Here is a 15,070-nt window from a genome sequence, read left to right as displayed (position 1 = left end):
AAATTATAAAATTGTCTGCTAACAATAAAACCAAAGATACCAGCAATTTAGATTCTGTTTTTGATTTGTGATGGTCATATTATTGCAGTGAAACTATGGTGAGTGTGTAAAATAAACGTAAAGATTTAAAATTAAAGATAAACTTTCAATTACTTAGCGCTATGACAAATTATAGAAAATTATTCGACGCAATGCAGTAGTGCAGTTACAAGTTTCACAGCCCCTTTTGTGCAAGCTGTTAAATCGCCGAGACAGTATTCTGAGAGCTGCAAAGATAAACGAAAACATGAAACTAGGAGAATCGTGGTGGGAAAGACGATTTTTTAGAGTGCTCAAAGCATAATATTGTTTTGCTAGGCCTATAACTTTTTCGGTCATTGTTATCAATCGGTTAATGCTATCAGATTATCAGTATTCAAAATTAATCATAGCAAGCGGCGTGCATTACAGCCTATTTCAAATGATTCGTGAAACTAGAAACAGAGCATTGAGAAATAAAACTAGAAAGCATACTACAATAAAATTTTATAAAGTGACGGCTTCCCAACGGTATTACATGGAAATGAAAACTATGTCACAACAATAAAATATATATATATATAACTTGGTTATTTACCGACGCTATATCAACTACTACGTTATTTAGAGTCGAAAAAATATATTAATAGAATCAAACTGCAAAAATGAAATTCTTACGAAGAAGGTTGTACAATAAAGGCAGGACAGAAATAAGACATAAGAATTTAACTACAAGTAGACTATTATTGTGATGTACCGAAGTACTATGATATTTCCATGCAGTAATTCTGCATTATCATATCATGATGAAGAGTAGGTGGAGTGGAGAAAGAATTCTCTAAAGGGAAACTGAGAGGTGGAACTTAAACTGAGAGGATTCAATGCGGCATCGGAACTGGAATTTGGTGTGGCTTAGTGGATAAAGCGTCAGCACGTAGACCTGAAAATCTGGGTTCTAGTCCCGGTGCCGGAGTGAATTCTTTCTCCGCTCCACTTATCCTTCATCATACAAATAGACTGATTCTATGATAAAATATCTTATTAGTTGTTATAGACATAATATGTATAAATCATATACTAAGAATGAACGATGAGAGAACACTAAGATTACACCAAGAAGACAGTAGATCAAGTAAGTCCAAGGAAACGATTTGTGCAGTTGGAACAGGCAATGTGTACCTGTCCATGAAGTGTAAGATGATGATGACCGTTATTATTATCCAAGAAGGAAAACGTATCGCTTTCGAAAGCATATTAGTGTTAGACGTTGGCAATCACCATAAAAAATTGAATTTAAATTAAAACATAAACGAAGGGTTCAGATTCATAGTGGGCCAAGCGCTATTTACTAAAACCGTATAAAATAAGGGTTAAAATGAAGTTATTACCATAATTCAATGGAAACATATAGCAAGTAATATAAAGTATAGACCTACACATTAAAACTAAATGATATGTCAATCTTCAGTAAACTATGGTATTCACTTAACTTTAACCCTTGCTTTCTCCGTTTTTAATAAATGGCGCTTGGCCCACTATGGCTCTGAACCCTTCAAATAATGTCATGAATTTATTTTATAGTCAAATGAATGCATATTCTGCAGCTTTGGATAAATTTTGTTCATAAATAACATGAGAAATTTGAATGTTACTACTACAACAAACAAATCAGTTTAGTGTCTTTAAATTCACAGTCAGTAATGTTAAGTAGTGAGATTATTTCATGGCATTCACTCCCGAATAAGTGACAGTCAAAGAGAATATACTGCACTGTTTGATAATAATCATTCTTACATGGGCAGTTTGCAAAAAGGTCAGAAATAACAGAATATAGGCTACAATATTGTGGACACTTACAGTACAATAAACGATCTTATTTTAGTTAAGAATACAGAAAAAGGACTGTAAATATGGTACGTCCACGTAAAGAGAATGGTAAATGAAAATACTGCACAAATAGATAATGAAATGGATTCTTCTAGAAAGACTACATAAAGAGGTCCGAACAGAAAGAGTTGGCGAAGTAAAGTGGAAAATCGAATATTGGAAGTAGGACAGTTGCAGAATAGATATACTTTTTTCCTTCAGTGTCTAAATAATTTGTTGCAATTCGGACCGATAATGGTGGACAATGTTCATGACAATTCTAATGATGATGGTTATGAAAAGAAATAAAATGGAATAAACCAGACAAATTAAGATAAATATACGAAAATAAAAAAAAAATGTAATCTAATTAATAATAAAGAGAAGTGGTGAGGAATTGCCTATGATTGTGTGTTACGTCTATACAGAAATTAGAATAATGGGATTAGAATTTTCTGCAAGATAAATGAGGTGTGTCTTTATTTAACAGCACCCTCATAATACTTGAATTGAATTTACGGGAGGGGGCACTATGGCCCAGCACTGCGACCTGTTACGGTCTATTGCGCTAACCCTCAAGCCAGGCGCATTCCCAAACCCAGAAGGGTTGACCATACTAAAGTTCGCTGCGTATCCAAGTGTCGAGCAGGCAACCGCTCTCGTCTCTAGGCCAGCCCCCTCCGTGCGTCGCCAGCCGGCGATCGGGGAATGCTCTGGAATGGTGACGGAATGATGTAAATGCCTAATATGGGGAAAAATGGGAGAACCCCGAGAAAACCCCAACTGCGACCTTGTGCGCCAAAAGTGTCACTATGGATTTTTCATTCTCGAACCCGGGCCGCCTGCGTGACAGGTCAGAGGTCTGACCACTCAACCAACGCAGGGGTTCTTATATAATCCTTACTTTTAGTATTTTCTTTAACAAGGGCCTATTGAATGATCTCACATAATTGAATTGCACTATATTTACATATTGTAATCCCCCGTGGATTTTAACAAACTCTTCCATATAGGTTATCTATATGTGCAGACTCTCCTTGTGTATAGCAATGAACCCGTTCACACTATCGAGTTTATCACGTATGACGTAAGCGTTTACAAGATATCAAAGTCGAGTGACGTCAGCGTAATAAAACGGTCCATCAATTCCTTTCATTTTTTCTACTAATGTACCGTTGGGGAAAACCTCGGAAAAGCCCAATCAGGTAGACGGCTCAAGGGGAAATCTAAGCCACGCCCGAGCGCAGCTCCGGATCAGCAGGCAAACAACCTACCGACTGAGCTACGCCGGTGGCTCGTGTTAGTTTTCAAAGTTTATTATTGTTGCATTATACAAAGGAAGCATATTATTTCTTTTAGCCGGCATTACCAAATTCCGCTCTTCGCACATTCCATAGTTACATAGTTCATGTTGATAGCCTAATTTCAATCTTCCGGTTCTTTTATTTCAATCAGTAAAAACAAATGAATATCAAAGAGGTTGGCATTGTTTTTCTTTAGGCTTCATTTGTTTCCGACTCTCCTTCAGAAATAACGATAGATGACGTTACTGTTTCTTAGACTTCATTTGTTTCAGTCTCTCCTTCAGGAAATAGAATAAACGATTGCAACATCTTAAGAAGCGACACAAAAAGGTAGAAACGACGGCGTAGCGGCTTCATGGCGCTTTTTGTATGTGATAAGAAGGACTTGCTAATGATGCCCCCTCTTTGTGCTGCGTCAGGCCTGATGGAGCAGCTCAGATGATGGATTGCGACAAGATTACGAGAAGAGAGACAAAAAAAAAAGCTTGGCGGTCGTCACCCTCTTGGAGACGGTTCCCACGCGGGATACGATCGTGTGACTCCAGATGTCAGTGCAAATCTGAGTGTGGGACAGATTTTACTCGCACGAGTCTACGCTTTCTCTTTGCCTAACACTTGCTACAGATACTCGTAGCTTACTTTGTACTTTTTCTCATTTATTACATAAAAAGTTACATAAACATAAAATTCAGAGGACTCGAGTTCGATCCCCGGTGATGAATTAGTATTTCATTGAGACTGAGTGTGGAGATCTTGCACCATGCTGATCACACAGGCAGGGAGCCCAACGACTCGCAAATATAAAATATGAACAAGACTTAAAGTTTAATGGTGATAATAGTGGTAATAATATTATTCATAACAACAATGAATATAATATTAATAGGGCAATAGATCACACATTCTGTTGGACAGCTAAAAAAATGGATGTCACGTAGGTGACGCATATTTTCTCACTATATGTTTCACGTTTCACAATTGCACATTGATAATGTTGCGAATGTTATTTTTGTAGTTTATTTTCTTGAACAATTATCCAAAAGACATGCATCATCATCATCATCATCATCATCATCATCATCATCATCATCATCATCATAAACTTCATGGATTGGATCCTTTGATCCTTCAAGATAATTGTCGAAAGGTACCATGTACACTACACATCACTAGGGACCGGATTTTTATGTAATTACATATTATATTCCTTTCAACCTAACCGTATATAAACAACAAATCTTTGCGAATCTTGTAATTATCATTAATATATTAAATTTTGATACTACATATTTTTACATATTTACCCTACATTACATATTATGGCTTGATATTACATAAATCTACATATTTAGGGGTTTTATTCATTTTAACTTTTTTAAAAGGAAAAAGAAGATTGCTGCTGGAGAAGTTTAAAATTTCAAATAAGCCTTTTTACCTACCTGAAAAAGGATATATTTCGGGGCGAAACATAACATCAAAGTTCCAGGAAGTAAAAGAGGCACTCACCCCTTACCGCCCACTGTAAATATGAATGAAGAAAAGGCAACCTTTCTCATACAACTACTCTGTATTGTAAAAATCAAGAAGGGAATAATCTCTTAACGCATAAGCGGACGACATAGTAGTAGGGTCTAAAGACCTTACAAAGTTAAAAGAAACAATAAACATCATAGTAAAATGGTGCAATAAAAGCAAATTTGATATAAATGTGGACAAGACAGAAATGATGATACTCAGAAACGGCGGAAGAAAAGAAAATTAAAAATTGTACCAGACTACAAATATCTAGGCTTAACAATACAAACCACGCAGATATTGATATTAAATATTTTCATGATTTTACATACTGTATGTTGGTACATATTCAGCTTATTTTTCTTACATAAATATGTACATATTTCACCTTGATATTACATAAAAATCCGGTCCCTACACATCACCCAGTCAGTCAGACAAGAATGTCCCTTATCTTCTGTTTCATTCAATTAATACGTAGACCTTATCATTAGAGTCTGGCTTGATAAATGAATACCCACCAGATATTTTAAAAGCCATACATAAATGTAATTATTTAATCCTAGCAATACCAAGGTATTTGAAATAACATGCAGTACCAATTGGGGGGGGGGGTAATTTGTGACTGCTACAAAAATGTCTAATGTTGAACAATTTTTTGACATTTGTTATCATTGCATATACTGTAGTATGCATTATAATAAAAGAGAAGAATTGAAATGTAATTAATGGTACATTTTCGAACAATTACTTCAACATAACAGTTTGGAAAATGTTACGCATCACTTTCTTCACACCTATCCTCACAAACTGAACAGACCACAGTTTTACTACAAAAAGTTTAATTTTGAACAATATTTTAAAATGTGTAATCAGAAAATAGTATGTACTATAATAAAAGAGGAAAATTGAAATGTCATTATATATTTTCGAACAATTACTTCAACAAGAAGGAATATTTTTTGCCCACTTAGACATTTTTTCGTATTTTAGTAAAATTCCACTTATACACAATTTTACTAAAATACGAAACTATCAGTTGAAACAATTAAATAATAACAGAATAAGATACAAGGATTCATAAGTGACCATAAATAATTTTTTATATTTTTAATTTCATTAAAAATTTAAATTTTAGAAAAGATAGGCACAAAGTATCCCTCTCCCGCTGGTATTGCTAGGGTTAATACTTACTTCCATTTTATGCTTTGCACACAACAGGAGTTTTTAAAATTCCAAACAAGTGAGATGTCTGACTTTGTTTAGGCTACAAATTGCATAAAGTTGAAGCATATAGTCTAATTAGATTATTTTTGTACTAATTCACATAAAACAGCTATTAGTATATTGCTAACATTTTTAGTTTACGAAAGAATGTAAAAATGATCTAAACATTCAGAAAAATTCGTAACTTTTAGTATAACCAGGCAACATTCAAAACGTAGCGCTTCCTTGTCGACTCTCGCATGATGTCACTGTTCTAGCATAGAGTTCACTACTTAACCCCCACTGCAGTCTGACCGGTACGAGCTCTATGAAATATTTGTTGCAGCGCTTCACGCACGTTCATTTCTTGTTAACTATTCAGCATTACAGTGAAATCAGTTCGTTGAAGCAGAAGATGTAAAACTAATTCGTTTTGCTGATATTTTCAAACGAATAAAACGGGAGTTTTGAAACTAGTAAATATCAATCCTTTAAGACAGCCGTGGCGAAAAGGCCATGGTGCGCCGAGCCACTGTGTAAGCTGCAACGTGCATAGCACCTATGGAGGAAGGCGGACAACCGAAGGGGAAGTTGTTTAGGACGTGTAACGAAGAAAGAAATGAATAAAAAAACATAGGACACATTATCACAACCTAAAATTAACTGTCTTCAGAATGTCTCTGCGACAAAGTTTCAAAATCAGGAATTATGCCAATCGTAGTTGATCACGAAGGTATTTGTCTGTCAGTCGTGATCTAAATTTGATTTTTACTATTTTCATTGTTGAAAATAATTTTTCACAAACGTAAGTTACAGCGAACATGGCTTCAATAGAGCAAGCGAAAGAACGAAGCTTCAAATATTTATTTTTTTTCCAAAGATTTGAAAAGTTCAATATCTGTCAAGTCCTTACATCTAGCTTTCATTTAACGTCACATTGTAAATCTGTGAGTTTAAATTGAAAATCTAACCGCATTATTCGTACATCTGCTGTAAAAGAATCGACGTACAGAGATGATAATAATAATAATAATAATAATAATAATAATAATAATAATAATAATAATATTAATAATAATAATAACACTTAACCTTTTAATGTTTCATCAGTAACATGTAGTAACTTATAATGCCGTTTTATGTTATACAACCGTTTTCCTAGTAATATTTGTGAACAAATCATACATTTAATATTTTCATCATATTGTAAGCAAAAGAATGCATCCTCCCATCCTACTTGAAACTTTCGTTTTTTATAGAGGTACATGGTTTCGAGAGAGATATTGCGACGATACGCCACTCGCAGGTCCGAGACAAATACAAATAGAACGGAGTTTGACTCCAGTGAGTAAGAGGGTGGGGGTTGTAGGTAGGAAGTGAGAGAAAAGCACTGCGAGCCACAATGTGCTCGTGAGTTGCATTTTCGCCGCGGCTGCTTTAAGAAAAGAACACACCGAAATACTGTCCTATCTGCCTACTTGTACGTCGCGTGCTTTCTTGCCGGGAGTTTTCTGTGTCGCAGGTAGTAAAGAATTAATCAATGGCTCTCGGCGTTGCTCATGCGATAGGGAAGTGAACTCGTGATCTTTATGCGCTCGGGCTAAGGTTCGATTCCCGTCTGGACTGACTAGCCTACCTAGTTTGTTTTTTCAACATTTAGCTCAACTGTAAGTGAATATCTCGTAATCCCATGGCGAATTTTCACGCTCATATTGCCAAGTAATATCTTATCCTAAATTTCATCGATGCTACATAAACTTGCAGTTGATAAAGAATAGTTAAATAACCGATTAAACTTTGACAGGGGAGAATTGAAGAAATCCCATTCTGTATGATTAAGTGAGTCTACACCAGTGATGTCAAAGCGAGCGCATTTTTCTGATCTTGACGTCGTGCTCGGGCAGCAAGCGCTAAGTATGGAAAGAGGAAGGGTTGTGTATATGAATAAGCAATATGCTGGATTAAGAAAACAGTGGTGAACAAACTTCAAACGGAACATGAAATTTTATGTCATTTTTATACGGCTTCTTTCTGTTTAATATTATCTATATTGTCTGTAAAACAAAAGTACTAACACTGATTTCTTAATATTGCACTTGTGTTTTAAATCTTAATAACATAATAGAGAGTTAAGAAGGAATATTCACTTAAATTCCTTAGTAGTATAATATTATACTGTATTAAGTGGTTGAAACACATCATTCATAAAGAAAGTGATAATCCAAAGAAAGAGATTGAGTATGACATAATAAGTTGCAATTTATATTGATGGTATCTTTAGCCTTACAAAAGTAATCAATAAACTAATCAAAACAATATTACAGTACAAAGTAAAGTTACCTAGCTACTGTATCTGTTTTAAGTGTAACTAATATTACATAACAAAATTCTTATCGCATTATGATTTTAAGGTGATATTTGTGAGCAACTTCCTATCCTAGGCTCTAAAGCGCGCGCTTGCTCCTGTGGGCATCAATTGACATGCCTGGTCTACGCTACACTCAGATTGAAGTACCTAATAAACAGGGTTCGGCCTAGGGACACAGAGTAATCAGTATGAGGTTTAGAGTACACGGAGTATAAATGACGTCATGACCCGTGTGGAGGTGTGACTGCAACAGCACAGGTTGGTCCGTAATGTGCATTACCGTTGTGTGTATTGCTGCTTGGCTGCGGTACGTGTCACAGGCTTCGGCGTAGGGACACCTGATTGAAGGTTACAACTCACTTTAATACTTTAATGGTAGACATTTATTGTCTACACTAGGAATGTACTGTATATACTGCATCTGTACAGGGTGAAATATATTTTGTGCCGTATTGTGACGGACTGTTTACATGTTGAGACACGAAGTAACGGCGCGCTCCATCTCCCACTCCATTCGACCAACACAATACTATCGCCGTGCGTTCTGAACTTCATGCGTTTCTGTGCCCAGGATCGAAGCCTGCTAATAAAATATAACATGTACTTTGTTTAAACAATGCACTGTAGTGTATTTTATTTGATATTCGTGTGTATACCTAACTCATAAACCCAATATTTTATTACTATTGTTGAATGAATGAATGAAAAGGAAAATGGGAAGAGAAACAATTAAAACGTACACGATCGCACGACATTGCAAGAGAATTTGGTGTTTGAATAAGAATCTAACATTATCAGAACATTTTATTGGAATCAGGTTGTATCAAACTATCATACATCGCAAAAGTAAGTAGTTTCCTTGATATGTGAACCATTTAAGTTGGTTCAAAGGGTATTTCTCTCGAAAAATAACAAAATAACGAAATGACAAATAACGATGTTTTTACTAGAACGATTTGTCACTGTGATTAAATGCATAATATCTCATTCCACTCTATACAAACACTGAATAAATTTCCAGTTGGAAATGTACTGTCATACTAAATAAGTAAAATAATATTTCATCTTGTAAACTCAATGTCAAAACAAATGTAAATTCATTGTTGTAAAAATAAAAAAAATAATTGAAATAAATATTTCGTTTGGAAAAAACTTGTTTAAACATTAATTAAAATTTACGTCTCACCACGTAAAATGTTCCTCAACATGAATTAAAATTTATCTCACATTCTATAACATGACTCAAAATTCATTACAATTATTTGTTTAGTTGTGTATCGAAATAAATATAATTTAAAATCAATCATTCATCTAGTAAGAATTGTCTGAAAATGTATCCGCCTCTTTCTGAACGACATTCAAATGTTTTTTTATTAATATTATTATCTATGTTTCATTAAATTAAACACATATTTTAGAGTAATGAAACATCAAAGGAAAAACTGTCAACACATAGTGAAAGTTCAAAAGCGATAGTAATCTGAAATTTAGGGGAAGCGGGCAACGGATTGTCCCCCTGAAAGTAGGCCGCCCTCTCATCGATCGAAACCGGTTGTGAGCTGCGTAGGTACGCTCGGTCTCTGACAGGAACTGTCACTGTTTTAGGCTGACAAAAAGTAATGCCCATTATATGTCAGGGTGGAGAATTGTCACTCCGTAACATATCGCAACCAAACGTGTCAGTCCAGCGGACAGAAAGACGTAGGAACTGATAAAGTAGTCAGTACTAACATCACCTGAAAACATATCTCATTTGTTTTCCACAATGGACTAACGTGGTTCTCATTTTTCTTTACATGAAACCAAGAGAAAATATTTTTTTTCTTCTGCAAAGTAAACAATTACATAGTTTTACGAAAAATAGTAATTTATACCGTAGTATGACAGTAAAATCTGTTTACTCTCGTGTGATATATAATATTTTATCCATTACTTAATTTTAAATTGTAATCCTTTTCTTTGAAATATGTTGTTTGTGAAGAAGTTATAAATGAATGGATATATGGATTTTATGATTGATAATATGTTTGTTGTCTTGGAAAAAAATTTTAATTCACACCAGTGAATTAAAAAAAAAATAATTCAGTGCTGTGAATAAAGCCATTGTTTAGGTTGCTAAGGACGATGAAATAAAGACCAGTTTAGGTACCAGCCTAGATAATATATGTAACAGATAGGTCATCGCTATGTTAAAATCGTTTGCACTTTGAAGAGAACAACAGCCAGGATCGCCATCCGTCCGCCGTAAACGAACACGAGATGGCAGTACAGTCGCTAATGCAATTCAAATGGGAATTATGACGTGACTCCATATGTAACAACTAGATTGCAGCGTAGTAAACCTGACAAATTGTTAACGTCAAAGGCTCTAAGGCCGACCTATCTGGGGTATATATTATGATCTAGGATACCAGTCATAGATAAATATATTTTCACCATTCGTGATACAGAGAAAGAGTTATTCTGACGTGCAAGGTCTACATTCGCCCTCCATTAATATTAATTTATTCAGTGTTCAAACCAAGGGAAGGTCTTTCACTGCAAACCCAGCATTCTCCAGTCTTTCCTATTTTCTGCCTGACTCTTTGTCTCCTCATATGATCCATGAATCGTAATGTCGTCTATATATATTATATATATACATATATATATATATATATATATATATATATATATATACATAGGGTGATTCAGACCACCAGTAACAGTAATTTATTTAGGAAACTAGTGCATTAAAACTTTCACTTGAGCTTGCTTTCATCAATCAGCCTTAACAAGAAGTAAGGTCAGTGGCGTATTACTTCAAAATTTCAAATGGGAGTTGGGTCAAATAGGGTACCATTTGATAGAGCTCTTCAAAACAAACGTTTTCTCATTGAAAGAGTAAGAATCGATAAAAACGTTTCCTATTAAAGTTGTTTGTTTTGAAGAGCTCCATCAAATGGTACCTTATTTGACCACGACTTCCATTTGAAATTTTAAAGTAATACGCCACTGACCCTACTTCCTGTTAAGACTGATTGATTAAATAATGCTCAAGTGAAAGTTCACATGTGCTTTAGTAATAAATATTTTTGTCTCGAAAATTGTAATGCACTAGCTTCTGAAATAAATTACTGTTACGGGTGATCTGAATCACCCTGTGTGTGTGTCTTATATATATATATATATATATATATATATATATATATATATATATATATAAGACACACACACAGGGTGATATATATATTGTGGAACGGAAATTACACTTTGCTTGCCATGGAAATGCTTACGTCATATTGAATGAACTAAAAAAAGAATGTGAACCAATCCATATGCATAAAGAGTTCATTACAGTAATGTGGGATTGCGATATAGGCATATTAAATTTTTTTCCAACCCAATCTCTTTCTGCCTTAACGTAGCAGGGTGGTTTGTGTGCTCTTATGATCTTTGGAGTTATATTGGCGATAGCGTAGCTACTGGTAGGGCCTCCCTTCATTGGCAGGTCTGAGGAGAGGGGCCAGACTAAAAGAAAGGGTTGTGGTTGGGCCGGCACCCCATTCACGTAAAAATTTTATAGCTACGTTTCCCGAGAATAATAAAAATGCCGGACGGATTAAGCAACGATGACTTTGGCTGCGAAAACGGACTTTACTCTTTAGTACATGGAACATACAAGGATTGAAGGGGAAAGACACAGACAATTTAGTATGATATTCTCATATGGATGTTACTCCCTTACATTGAACAAAATGAGACTCGAAGAATTGGCATAGCACATTTAGAATGTTAGGTCTTCAATTTTTTGTTACAAGATTTGTGTTGCGCTATTTTGAACTTGCCAAGGAAGCAATGTTTCATATTGTACTTGTCCAATCCAACCTTCTCCTGAAAAGTTTAGTGTCGATTTCGAGTCGATCATTGTATAATTCTTGCACAAGCTTTAAGTTTTGTCGTAGCTCAACTGTAAGGGACTCATTCGTGCGCCAAAAACGGTGTTGTAGGTATCACAATCATGCATTTCGCAGTGTATTTTTTTATCAATATCTCAGGAAGTTGTTTTTGGCACATAACACATTTAGAATCTTACGTCCTTACATATCTTCGTCTCAAAAAATATCGTGAAAACTACAATAAGAGAAGGAGCAATCGTAGAGGAGAAAGGGAAAACCTAAGCAATGAACACAAAGTTATCTTACTTTGGGTTTCATCTGAAGTTCAGCAACTTTGTCTTGTATTTGTGGTCGCTAGATATCGGAAAAGTTTGGATTAGTAACTATTGTGGTAGTTTAAGCAGACCAAGTGTTCAACTTCTATTTTCTACAGGCGTGAGAAGGTATTATTTTGTCTTAAAAAGTTTTCGACTGAGTGTGTAATTCTGTACGTAGTAACTTTTTAAGAGGAGCTGGTCGTTAACAGGGTCAAAAATTGCAATTTTCTTATTTGCTCATATTAAAGAGCGTTCTTTCTGAAAAGTTTTATATGCAATTTGTGCATATTCCGAGAATATTTGTACTCAGTATATGTGCTTATTTAAATCGTGGCGCCATAATGATCAATTACATACATTTAACTTCAAACGCTGTTTTCCGAAACCTACAATTTCCAAGTTATTAGTACTCGTAAAATTTGTAGAAAAACTATTTGAGATAGTATCTTAAAATTCATTTTGATTTTCAGATAAATCAGTTCAAGATTATAAATTTATTTAAAGTTTCTCAATCATATGATTTATCACTTGTTGCAAATTAATATTTGCTAATACATATTACTAAAGAAAATATATGAACGTTTTCGTCTATACGGCATCATCAGATATTCAAATGTTTTAATGATATCACGTCAAAACTGTATCATATACATATAAGTACAAACATTTAACATATTTTGTCAATTTTATATACTAATAGTGCTATTCAACAACATGAGTTGTGTATTTTATATTTTTCACATATTACATTTTCGGCAAGTCAGCAAAATCATATAGGCCTACAAATTAGTTAAGTGGAACATACCTCTTACAACGACATTAAACACTTACTATATGTTTATCACAGTGAATACTATATTGAACTTACGTTTTAGATATCATTATAACATTTGAATATCTGATGATTCCGTATAGGCGAAAACATTAATATATTTTCTTTAGTAATATGTATTAGCAAGTATTAATTTGCAACAAATGATAAATCATATGATTGAGAAACTTTAAACAAATTTATAATATATATTATTTTAATGTACCGAAGTACATATGATATTTCCATGCAGATATTCTGCCTCATCATAAGATGAAAGAGTAATGGAACGGAGAAAAATTCTCCCCGGCGCCGGGATTTGAACCCGGGTTTTCAGCTCTACGTTCTGACGCTTTATCCACTAAGCCACACCGGATTCCATCCCGGCGTTGGAAGAATCGTCTCAGTTTTAAGTTCCAACTCTTAGGTTCCCTCTAGTGGCCGCCCTCTGCACTACGTCATAGATATCTATGAACCTAGGACCGAAGTCCACACATGTGCTGAGGTGCACTCGTAATGAGTGACTAGTTGGCCGGGATCCGACGGAATAAGCGCCGGAGAGAATTTTTCTCCGTTCCATTACTCTTTCATCGTATGATGACGCAGAATGTCTGCATGGAAATATCATATGTACTTCGGTACATTAAAATAATATATATGATATGCGTAAATCACTTCGTGATTTAAGACGGCGCTTATTCCGTCGGATCCCGGCCAACTAGTCACTCATTACGAGTGCACCTCAGCACATGTGTGGACTTCGGTCCTAGGTTCATAGATATCTATGACGTAGTGCAGAGGGCGGCCACTAGAGGGAACCTAAGAGTTGGAACTTAAAACTGAGACGATTCTTCCGACGCCGGGGTGGAATCCGGTGTGGCTTAGTGGATAAAGCGTCAGCACATAGAGCTGAAAACCCGGGTTCAAATCCCGGCGCCGGAGAGAATTTTTCTCCGTTCCATTACTCTTTCATCGTATAAATTTATAATACTTGAGATAGACTTATGAAATTTTCATGCTACTGAAATAGATTATACATTATTCTGACCTACTTTTGATTATATTAAAGAAAAAATAAAATTTGAAATTATTAAAAAGTTCAAATATGCCCCAGTCATAATATTTCATGAAACCGCCATATTCTTCCTGGCAAGAGTGCTATCTATTACTTAAGTGTATGTAAATAAAATTTCTTTGAAATATGAAATTAAGACAAAATTCTACCAATGCAGTTTATTAATGAAAACTTAATTAGCCTATTATATTTTTTCTAGCGGTAAAGTAATGTATCAGAACTTCTAATAGGTTTACATATTTAAAGAGAAGAAAGAGGATGTAATGAGCAAAGAAAATCATGTAGTTGTGATTACTAGAACCTAAACGAAGCGTACGGTAACAAAAAAGTATAGGTAGACGCAAAATATCTAAATCATTCTGAGAACAATAATATCTTTTTCCTTAAGCATTAGTGACAGACTGGAAAAAACAGTTCTGAATATCTAGATATGTGCCTGTAAAAACAGAATTGCTTTCAAGTTGGTCCTTCTGGAAATGAAATAGCTGATAAACTAGGTAAGCAAGCAATAGAAGAAGATCACAATAATAGACGCAGAGAAAAAGAAAAGCACTGAAAAATGGCAAAGGATGTGGTCAAACACAACAAAAGGAGCACTAACGAAGAGATTTTTTCCTTCAGTGACAGATAGGATGAAAATGAACATACCAACTACACCAAACCTTGTATCAATACTAACTGGTCACGGGAAACTCAGATCTTATTACTACAG

At 34.9% G+C, this 15,070-nt stretch overlaps 1 non-coding gene across 1 annotated transcript; it reads left to right on the top strand.

The window, feature by feature from the left end:
- The first annotated feature begins 14,153 nt into the window (after positions 1-14,153).
- Positions 14,154-14,225, top strand: TRNAY-AUA (transfer RNA tyrosine (anticodon AUA)). Its single transcript has one exon. It is a non-coding gene; the product is annotated as a tRNA-Tyr (tRNA).
- The last annotated feature ends 845 nt before the right edge of the window (positions 14,226-15,070 follow it).

This window comes from Periplaneta americana, chromosome 15, assembly GCF_040183065.1.
Source record: "Periplaneta americana isolate PAMFEO1 chromosome 15, P.americana_PAMFEO1_priV1, whole genome shotgun sequence".
In the NCBI taxonomy this organism is placed as follows: Eukaryota; Metazoa; Arthropoda; class Insecta; order Blattodea; family Blattidae; genus Periplaneta; species Periplaneta americana.
This window is presented reverse-complemented; position numbering and strand designations above follow the sequence as displayed.